The sequence below is a fragment of the Lathamus discolor genome, chromosome 3 (genome assembly GCF_037157495.1).
Source record: "Lathamus discolor isolate bLatDis1 chromosome 3, bLatDis1.hap1, whole genome shotgun sequence".
NCBI lineage: Eukaryota > Metazoa > Chordata > Aves > Psittaciformes > Psittacidae > Lathamus > Lathamus discolor.
In genome coordinates, this window is record NC_088886.1 from 6,101,950 (window position 1) to 6,113,362 (window position 11,413).

The 11,413-nt window shown below is 46.8% G+C and overlaps 1 long non-coding RNA gene across 2 annotated transcripts; it reads right to left on the reverse strand.

The window, feature by feature from the left end:
- Positions 1-1,255: 1,255 nt before the first annotated feature.
- Positions 1,256-7,357, reverse strand: LOC136011447 (uncharacterized). Of its 2 annotated transcripts, none has more exons than XR_010611381.1 (3): positions 7,294-7,357; positions 6,217-6,329; positions 1,256-2,724 (listed from the first exon to the last, which is right to left on the reverse strand). It is a non-coding gene; the product is annotated as an uncharacterized LOC136011447 (long non-coding RNA). The 2 variants fall into 2 exon arrangements; XR_010611382.1 differs by having other exon boundaries at positions 6,187-6,329.
- Positions 7,358-11,413: the final 4,056 nt, after the last annotated feature.

The window sequence follows — 11,413 nt, forward strand, 5'->3', positions numbered from 1 at the left end:
TGTGTGCCTGTGACACAGAGCAGAGATGTGACACAGGAGCTTCCTGAGGATGGATGGGGTAGTTAACACACTGGCTGTCTCTGCGGAGCTGCTTGGAAGGAGCTGGCTTAAAGGATGGAGCTTGATGGGCAGGCAGGGAGTCTGTGTGCTTCGACATGCTGCAGTAGCAATCTTTTGGGTGGAAAAATGATGAAAGCTTAGGAAACTGAAGGATCATTCCAGGGAAGTTTGAGAGAAGATTTAAAGTAAATTGGGATGGTGTCTGCACCAGGATGCCAGCACTGCCAGGCACCCTGTGGGAGGCCGCCCATGGAGCCCATCTCCTCCTGGCCATGAAGCTGAGGATTATTGCAGGCTACTGGTCTTACCACTTCCTCCAAACAAGGAAGATGAAATGGCACCAACAGAGCAACTGAACAAGGCTGGGAGTAGGGAGACATCTCCATCATGGATGGTCTGTGCAGGAGCAGCATCACAGCACAGCTCAGCCACCTTCCCCTCCTCTGTGCCTGTCTGTAACCATGTAACAGGGCAGGGAGCAGAGGCTGATGATGGCAGTAGACAGATTCCCATTCCCAGAAAGTCGGGGCTTCACAGGAAAAAACATGTTCATAGAATCACAGAATGGTTTGTGTTGGAATGCACCTTAAAGCTCATCCAGTTCCAACCCCTGCCACGGGCAGGGACCCCTTCCACTGGAGCAGCTTGCTCCAAGCCCCTGTGTCCAACCTGGCCTTGAACACTGCCAGGGATGGGGCAGCCACAGCTTCTCTGGGCACCCTGTGCCAGCGCCTCAGCACCCTCACAGGGGAGAATTTCTCCCTAATATCCAATGTTCTCCAGTACATCTCATGTCTACCAAATGCCACAGACCTGTTCCATTGTTCCACCATTAGCTCTGTGTGGACAGCCTCCACATCCACCTTGCTGGTACCCACATTCATCCTTCCTCCCTCCCTCCAGCCCCAGCTGCAGGGCACTGGGGTGTCTCAGCTGCTGCTGCCCCATATCCACAGTCACTTTGGCCCTGCTACTCGCAGTGTCAGTGGCTGAATTACCCTCATTTGAGTGCTGCCCTAAGTGATTAACCAGACAAACACCACCCCACAGCAGACCAGCTGGACGGGTGACTTGAAAGCAGTTTTGCTCATGACACGCTTGGACTCTGCCTGGCGAGAGCGAAGGGTGAAGCTAAAAACATCATTCACCAGCGAGCACATTTTTGCATTTCAAAGAAAAAACAATTTTACTTGCTAATAAATGATTTGTTTGTTTACCCTTTCCTCCCAGAGAATGGCTTCATGGCTGCAAGTCCAGATAACTTATACTTCTATTTAACCCACGCGTGACTTCGAGGTCATCCATTCAGGGAAGTGTAGTATTTCTTACCATGGTATGGAACAAAAATAGGGCTGGACTCTTGCCAGATGGGAGGTTCGTATCTCCCCATGCAGAAGACACCCAAGTGGCAGGCTGGCTGGTGGCCATGCGCAGAGGAGAGGTCAGGAGCCATCCATCAGGTTGGGTCCTTTCTGGGTTGAGCAGAGCCGAGTCAGTAAGTAGTTAAGTCTCCTGCTCCATGCCTGGAATTGGAAAAGCCATTGGGAGTGGTGTTATTTTGCTGTGCAGTACAGCACAAACTGTCAGCCGGTTTGTTTTGTTTGCTAATGTAGCCCAACAAGTGACTGGTGGGTGAATTTAATCCGCTGGAGAACACACAGTTCCTGGATAGGTTTTGAGATATGCCCAATAGTGAAGCCATTTCCCTGGACACCTACAAGGGTTGGGGTTGCGGGTTGTTTGCTTCCCCTTTGCTTTGTTTTTAACAGAGAGCAGACCTCATTTATTGTAACAGGAAAACCAAGCGCTCTATTAAAGTCATGATTACGCTGCTGCCAAGTATTTGGGATGCTGGAGTTAGGATTTTTAGTTCACTAAGAAAAATCTCCCTGATCGCCTTCACAGGTAAATCTCTACACACCTTTCAAAGGTCAGTTTTCCTTTGTGTTCTCCTTGTGTCAGAATCATTTGTTTCATACCGGTAAGTTTCAGATGAAAACAAGAATATCTCAGTGATTCAGAACTGAAGCACCCCCGTTCAGGTTTGCAGTAGGAAACAGCTTTCTAATGAGACATTTGTGTGTCTTCAGGAGCTCCAACCATTGCCCAAAGAGAAGACTGCAGTGCTACAGATGCTGTCTAATTAATCCTCCCTGCACCTTTGGTGTACAGAGGGTATTAACCTCAATTTACAGATCAGAAATAGGAGACAGGAGGGAGATGACTGACAGCTGTAACGAGCACATTGCTTCACTCAGCCAAGGATTACAGCTCATGGTTCCCAATTCCCTCATTAGTAAGCTATATAGCTCTTCCAATGGACCAGAAATGAATATTGGGGAATAAAGCAAAATATTTTCCTTTAGATGTTTGTGTTCCTGCAAAATATCTTGCTACTGAAGGTGCTTACAAGCCCTGCTTCTGCCACTGTCACCTCTCCTGGCTTTGTTAATGACAAATTCATCTTGAGGGAGGAAATATCTGCTGTCACACCACGTCATAGGAGGAAGCATTACAGAAATGTAACTATTCAGCAGTCTTCAGGGGATCTGGCTGTGCCGGGGGCTGTTCTTCACATGCTGGTTACAGCTCCCATGCTGCTTTATTTGCTTGAGTGTTTGGGTCCTGGTGCCAATGGAAACCCAGTTTCATCAACATTGTTTTCTGGCAAGAGAACATAAAATTGATTAAAAATTAATTCAAATCACCTTAGTAAAATCTTAGAACTTTGTATAACTCCAACAAGTGAAAACCGACACTGCTCTGTAGATGACACAGCTTTTTTACATACACTGGGGCTGTTCAGCCTGGAGAAGAGAAGGCTGCGTGGAGACCTCATAGCAGCCTTCCAGTACCTGAAGGGGGCCTATAGGGATGCTGGGGAGGGACTCTTTGTCAGGGACTGTAGTGACAGGACAAGGGGTAACGGGGTAAAACTGAAACAGGGGAAGTTTAGACTGGATATAAGGAAGAAATTCTTTCCTGTTAGGGTGGTGAGGCACAGGAATGGGTTGCCCAGGGAGGTTGTGAGTGCTCCATCCCTGGCAGTGTTGAAGGCCAGGTTGGATGAAGCCTTGGGTGCCCTGGTTTAGTGTGAGGTGTCCCTGCCCATGGCAGGGGGCTTGGAACTGGGTGATCTTAAGGTCATTTCCAACCCTAACTATTTTATGGTTACATGCAAACAGCAGGCCTTGGTGTAGGCAACAATCCCTGGGAGAAATCCCAGTGACTCCAAGGCATTGCCCTGTGACAGTTGATTTCACTATTGCATCTCTTCAAATAGTATAGAACAGATCACAGTGCCACGGAGAAGCTTGTGGATTTATGGCCTCATCCTGCCTACTCAAACCCCTTCTATATCTCCTATCTATGGACTTTAAATCTGAAACTCCTGTAGGCACTTTGGGTTTAACAGAGAGGTTTTTCCAGAAGAAAGTTGTTTGGGTTTTCCCCCACACTGGAAAAGAAACAGTTTTCTATCAAAATCTGTAAGATCCATAATCGTGCTGCAAAAAGCATTCCCATTTTCCTGAAATGGAAGGGTTGACAGCACTCCGACTGGAACACCGCAACTTTCCCTTTTGCTCGCAATACAATGATAAAATTTCTGTGAAGGGAAAAACACTTTCATCAGTGAAAAAAACATCCGTTTATTTTTGGTTTTGAGATTTTCTTCCCCTTTGGAATTTTTTTTTTCCCTGTCATTCCAGAATGTGTTTTCTCTGATTCCAGATTTTTCCCATAAATAACGAATCCGATTCCTGCCCTGCTCTGTTGCATCCTTTCTGCAGGGTCCTCCCAGGAATGGCATGCCTCAAGGATTAAAGAGATGTAATGTTTGTAGTGAGATAAAGATTAAGTTCACTCAGTTCTTAGACCTCATGCCGGCTCCGAGCACGAGGCTCGATTGCACTTTGTATGAGTTATCACAACTGAAACTGCTCTTCAGTGGAAACCACTATGCAACCATCCATTTGCAGTTGTAAAAGTCAATATATTTAAGCCTGCAGTGCATAACAATGACCCCTATGGATCCTCCAACGTTTTTCTTGGATCTCTATAAGGCTGGTTTTAATATATTACTCATCTAAATTGTTCCTGGGACTTGATTATTTGCTGGAGTTAAATATCCAATCTTAAAAGATTTTTAAACATGTGGATGCTGAATTCCCCACTGCACTAAGCTTCATTTAGCTCAACTAGAACTGCCATGCCATAAAAAAATGCTTAAAAACATCTCAAACGAACTGCTCTCCTGGTTGGTGGAAGCTCCCCAGGCAGGATTCCTTAGTGATGATAATCTCTGGTTTTGGCTGGCTCTGTTTAGTTCCCTGGAAGAATAAAATCCAGTTTTCACTGAGCTGGATATTGAGGTGAAAACAGAGGGCACAGCCATCCCCTCTCCCCTGCAGCGTCCTTCCCCGTAAGTACATGGATACTGGATGTTCCCCAAGGAAAAAAATGTGGCAAGCCAAGCGATCTACAAAACAGTATTGATTTATGCTCTGCCTCTGAAAAGGGAATGAAATCACCCTTGTTTGCATGCGCAAGGGCTCGCTGCATTCCTTCCAGTCACCGGGGCTGTGGAGAGCCCTCCTTGGTATTCAAAGGCAAATCCCTGCAGATCCATCCCAGCACAGGGCCCGTCCCTTTGTAACCATCAACTGCTGGGGCAAAGCCTGCTGCATTCAAAGCAGATCAAAGCCTGTTCAGCCTTTGCCTGGTTTGCTTTCCAAGCACCAGCTCCTTTTCAGGATGCTGGTGTAAATTGGGGGGGGGGGGGGGAGGGGGCGGGGGGGTGTTGAAGGAGATGGAGTTATAGGAGAAAAGAACTCGGTCAAAAACCAAATAAGCCAAAAACCACTGCACAGAGTTCAGCAGGCGAGTTTCCTTCCGTATTTCTTCCGCAAAGAAGGAGAACTGGGTCATCTTGCAAATGACTGCACAGAGCCCAGATTTTTCCCCCTCCTCTGCTTTTCTATACGGAAGGGCAATTGGGCAATCACGCGAAGAAACGCATAAAGCTCAGCACAAGGTGCAGGGATTTTTTCCTCCTCCTCCTCGGAATAATCTTCCCTTTCACTCAACAGCAATGAATACTGACAGGGGGGATGTTTTCAGAGTGTTAGGATGGTGTCCAAAGGAAGCACCACGCATTTATTCCTAAATCAACAGGTTTGTTTGCCTTTGTGACTGAAGTCTGGGGGGAAACACCCCAATTTATGCACCTTTGGTTGATATCTGTGGAAATTCAGTGTCTTTATCTCAGCCATGCAGTCAGATTTCTGCGGTTTTGGCCACAGAGCCTCCCTCCAGCTTCAACAACTTGATATCCAGAATGAATGACTCTGATCCGTGCATGCTTTTACAACCCCCTTGTCCTACTCCCCCAGGGAAAAATATCATCTGCCCTATTGTTGACTGCTGGGCTTTACCCCCACAATATCTCTCCCATCAACATGTGATTAATCACCCTAATCCAGCAGGCACCTCTCAGGAACTCAAGACCTTTTACAAGCCTTAATTAAGCCTTGCAACATCCCTGTAAAATAGGTTGAAGCTGGGGTTAAATGATTTGCCCGAGGTGACAGAGCAAATCAGAAGCAGGGAGAGAAATCAGAAGGAAAGTTACTGCTTCTGAGCCACATGCATAGCTCCCAGAATTGATGCAGGATAGCAAAGCCTTTCTATTTGTCTTTGGAGATGGGGTCCTTCAGCCATCAAAGCCATGCAGCCACGCAAGCAGGCTTCCCCAGCTCTCACCCACTGCCTCCATCCCTTCAGCCCAGCTTCCCCCCTTGCCCATGGTCCACGTTCGCAGCTCCCTAACCTACTACTTGTACAAGCTTTAAGTGCCTGTAAACTGGCAGCTGAACCCTGCCCTGGAGCTGACCATCTTTCATGAGCCACCTCTCCCCATTTGACACCCAAATTGGAGTCAGACCCTCAACACTTGGCACATCATCAATCGCAGAGAAATCAGAGCCAGGTGTGAGGATGCTGGGGAATGGGAATCTCCCTCATGGCCTCTGTAATCAGAGGGGGAAATCACAGCAAGGAGGGTGAATCCAGGGAAGCCTTAAGGGAGGCAAAATTAGCAAAGGGGGGGGGGGGGAAATGCATAACCTCTTTTCATGGTTTGGGAGCTCCTGTCACCTTGCCAGGGGTCTTCTTGTGGGATCACTTCTTTTCTAGACCCAGGAATTAAGGAGTCTCATGCAGGTGGCGGCGAGGGCTGACCGTGTGCTTGCTTCTTTCTCTCCATCAAGCTGGGAAACACAATTGTGGGTTTCTGAGGTTGGTTTTCTTTTTTCATTCCCAGGAAAAATCTTTGCTTTGTTTTCCCTTAATTTGCCCCAGATTTTCATAGCAGACTGTATCATTAAACAAACAAACCAGCAACCCAAAATCAATGTTCTCTCAGCTGGTTTAGTGGTTTCCTCAATGACCCAGCAGCAAAAGCAGACTGGCAGGGGAAGGAAGATCTCTCCCTGTGGTACCCACCAAAGTGGGATCTGTTGGGAAAGACGAATACCCACAGCTCCAGGAAAATGTCCATTTTCCTTAGAGAAGAGGGTTCCCCTATCCTTCCCTCCACTGCTTGCGCAGGTTCTTCAATGTATTCCTAAAGGTCATCCAAGGAAACATTATTCCTAGAAGATTCCTCCTCCCCCAGCACTTTGCATCTCCTCTCACAAACTTTACACACCTTGGCATAACACTGAATAAATCAAATATAACCAATTCTATGAGGAAATGATAGTCTGAGGCCTTCACGTATGCTCTGCCTGTGAGAAGAAGGGATAGCATCAGCCTTTTACAGCACTGCTGAAAGCTTTAATGAAACATGAGAATAAGCAAAGCCACCAGACCCCCACTACTGTTTGGCATCTGCCTTATCTATTTTCTTGGGGGCCAACTCAGGTCTTTGGCATATATCTAGCCTGAGGGGCATCCTGGCAAAGAGATTAACTATTCAAACAGAAAGCATTATCCACTGATGTGACCCTCCTGAACACACAGGACCTCTCCAACCCAGTGGCCTTGTCTACCATGACTCCCTGGAGACAGCCTCTGCAGCACACCAGCTGATGGGGACAGAAGGCTGGTAGAGCTGGTGGCCTCATGCAGCATCCCCGGGGATGCTCTCGCGTGCCGGTCCACGTGGGCTACTCCCAGGAACAGCTTGTCTCCAGGTTTGCTTTGGTGTATACATCTGGGCAAGTGGCATACCGCAGCGCTCAGGCATCTCTGCCTCGAGAGGTCCCCTGGGAGCTGCATCAAAAATACTCCTCTTCCTTCTTCGCTTCTGCTCTGCAGTCGTATCATCCACCCTGTCACACACATGCTGTGCACAATCAGCACACGAATTCCAGCGACTCCGACCATCCCTGTCCGATGTGCTGGGTCTGGAAGCAGTTAATACACAAGGTGCCAGGAAATGGTGCTAAAAATAAGCTGCATGGCTCCTCCATACAACATGCCATGCCTTACACGTGGCTTTTTTAGTGTGGTTCTTCAGAGCAGCCCTTTACAGAACATGCTTCTGGGGTTGTTTTTCCTACACCTATTTCAACATCCCGAGCAGAGCCACAGGCAACGGGTGGGTTGCTCCCCCATTGCATCCTCTTGTGAAGCCAGTGCTCCCAGCTCCCTCAGTCCTTCTGGCAAGTTTTGCAACATTTGGCTATTTTGAAACCTTAAGATAAATTTCCAAGGCTTGTGTTTACAGCGAAAAAGCTTGAAAACATGGATCCTAAACCCCAGAAGACAAACAGACACAACTCTTCATTTCACTGTCATTCTAACCCCAACAATTTCAGTGAAGTACTTGGGTTCTCGATATGACTGGGCTTTTTTCCCTGCCTTCCAGAAACACTGCCAGAAATACAAATAGTCTCACCAGCTGGACGGGAATATGGGGAATCAGAAAGTGCACAGAAAATGCTAATTAAAATGAGCTGAAAGCTCAGCATTTTCCCTGTCACGCTCCCCTGTCTGGATTGGCAGCTCTAAACTCGTCTCTCCACGCTGCAAGGGGAGATGGGTGAGCATCCTGTTTCAAACACCCAAAGGTGCAGGTCCCTCTTGCATAGATCCCATTACTGGGGTATGGCCTCAGGCTGCAAGAACCCTTGCACCACCCATTTCCTTAAGTCAGCCATGGTACTGCTGCTGTTATCAGCTGAGTAAAATAGCACTTGTTCCACAGAAAGCAGCCAGGAAACAGTTAATCCCAATTAGTTCAAACCAGCAGATACCATTCTTTATATTTTGGCAGTTCTTGTTTTGAAGGAAAAAATATGTTTGTGTTCTTGGAATTGGTCTGAACAATAAAATCGGATGCCAATTTTCTGGTCTAAATTAGGTGAAAGACCAGACTTTTTATCATATGTGTGTGTCTGTGTGTGCTGTTCTGGTGCATGTTTATTTTATTCCTCTGTATATTTACCATCAAAATCACAGGCTGCCCAGAGCATGCCGCAGCGTGGCAGGGAAACACGACAGCCCACTTCATTTGCTGAGGTTGGAAGTGGAGCCCGGCACCAGGAAAACGTGAGCCACTATCAACTGCAAAAGGAGATAATTGCCAGAAGATACACATTATAAAGTCAATCCTTGTCAGCATATCAAGTCAAAGCCTTTCCAGGGTGTGTGAATAAGGGGTTTAAACTTCTGCACTGGTCGAGGTGTTTTCATGTCTGATTTTAGTGTTTAACACTGAAAAATATCAGAACTCTGGGCTTCAAAGAGGCTAAAATCAAAAGGATTAATGAGTGGTAAAATGCCATGGTCAAAACAACCCAAGGCTGGCACATCTTGTCCATTGCGAGCCCACAGCCAAGGTGCAGGCACCACTGCCCCATCACATGGGAAGGAAAAGAGAATGTGCTAAATAAGCACATTTTCAGCTCTGCTCCACACGCTGTTCCCATGTGCTGAGATCAGCTACAGGAGCCCAAGCAGCGGACAGCGATGCCCTGTTACTACCTTTCACCGGCTGTGTCACAGGGCACAACCCAACCTGTGTGATCCACCCGGGAAGGCTCCAATTCCATGCAAGTGAGCTTCTCATAACGTTGTTTTCAACGCTCATTGTCTTCAGATGTCACTAATTTTCAGGACAGGCGAGAGGATGCCAGACTCACAGTCAGCACAGACGCCAGCACGCAACGGAGAAACTATTCCTGCAGCGGAGCACAAGATACAACACAACGCAGCCAAAATGTGCCTGGTTCATCAGCCAGCAGCAGCTCAGCTCGCAGCACAACCCTCCCCATCCAAAATGCCTCCAGACCCTGTCCTCTAGTCATCAGTGGAGATGCACAGCTATGGGGAGAGCTCGCTGACATCTGGTTTCTGCGCACTGAACTAGGAGAGTGCCTTTGACATTAAATCTCTGACACCCCGTTTACCTCCTTCATATTGTGTTTGCAACACTAGAGGGAGACAGGTTTCAAATCGGGTTTTGCAATGAGATTTATCAATGATGGAAAGCATCCAGATTTGCTTGCAGAACCCAATGCACCCAGGAGGAAGTAGGTGCCACCTCTGAGCATGGCCAGCTGCAGTCTGAGCAGCCCACTTCCAAACAGGGATTCAAGAGTATTTGGGGCATTTGACTCAAGAAATGCACATAAAAGATAAAATTTGAGCACAGGCTTAAATTTAAGCCCATACTGTAGAGCTTTCTGGCACTAGGGCTCGACCGAGGATTAAGAGCCACACACCGTATTACTCTTAATTGAGCTACTGTCTTCCCATATGCTTTCCCCTGGGGAGATCAGTGGCTGCCTTATGAGTTCAAGCAACAACATCAGTTAAAAGACTATTTGAACAATTGCAGTTGGCAGTTCTCTGAATAATATGAATGTTATAGGGTGTCGGAAAATGTCGTATCATCAATTTTCTGGTTTCCTGCACTCATTGCTTTTGATCTCCACTAAAAGATTTATGGAATGGCTTTCATTTTTACATTAACCTACTCCAAATTACACCAATTGAGAGCTGGGTTGGGGTTTTTTTTTTTCCTTAAACATCCAAAGAGAGGTTTTTAAAGCTGAGCCTTTTCATTCCTTCCAGTTTTGATTGTTTGAAGCGAAGGGCTGTTTTGGCAGGTTTATGGGATGGCGTCTGTTTTGCTGACAGACATGCCTGATAGATTGCTTTTTCAGGTTTTAGTTTTGGAGCCCTTTGCCGCGTTATCTGCATTTGAAAACCAATTTACTTTGACTAAAAGTTAAATCAAATATATGGAAATAGCAGCCTTGCTTGCAATCAGATCTTATATCTATCCTGTTGAGCATCTTTCCTTCACTGTGGGTGAAATGCGGTGATGAAGAAAGTGATTCCTTCCCCTCCAGCAATGCCCACATTCAGTCATTATTGCTCATAGACAAGGACTAATTCCTCCCCATGAGCCACACAATGCCCTGAAACGTGAATAAGGACACTTCTTGCACTGCCTGGCTAACCTAAAGAGGCTATGGATGAGTGTGAAATTAAAACATTCCTTAAAGAACAAGGTTACAGCAGCCAGGACATTTGACGTAGATGATCTCCCACAGCAGTGAATTTTCGAGTGACCACAGTGTACATGAAGGATTATTTCCTTTCGTTTGTACTGGGTATTCAGTCATTGGTAGCCTTTGAGCTCGGCCTGGGAACTGCATTCCAGGAATTTGCTGGTGTTTAACAAGACTATTTTTACTAACCTGTGCCACACCTGAAGCGTGGGGTGAGATAGAGAAAAAGCCCTGAGAACTTCTAGTGCCAACACCTCTATGCAAGGCAGCTTGCAAGTCAGAGCTCTACCTTCAGTTTTAAGTGATAGCATTCGCCATCCTCAGGGGTCTTACAAGCCCTGCTAAAAGAAGAAATGGATCTTTCATTTAAGCTACATTAAATAGAGATGCCTCATGCAATGTATTGAGACCTTCAGCGGCAGATCTGTAAAACACGTTTTCCTCCGCTGCTCTCTGCTGTTAGATGGCCTAAACATGTTAAACCCATGAGCCAAGTTCACCCCCACAAAGTCCATCTGTGACAGCACTGATGAGCTTGGCCTTGCTGATGCTTCTTGAAACAGCCTCCAGGCCCAGAATAGCCCTGCACACACCATAGCATCATTTCCTCAGCATGAATTGCAGGGATGAGGCAGGCAGGGAGATCTGTGGCAGCTCCTGACTGAACATCAGGTTTGAGGATGGTCCAGTTGTCTATAAATACAGCTAAACAAGGCACTCCTCTCCCACTCTGGATTCTTGTTTTCCCTTCTCCTATCTCAGCAGAATTTTCCTACCAGCTTCCTGAAAACACTTCCGATTTCACACCATAAACATCCTCCACTTTT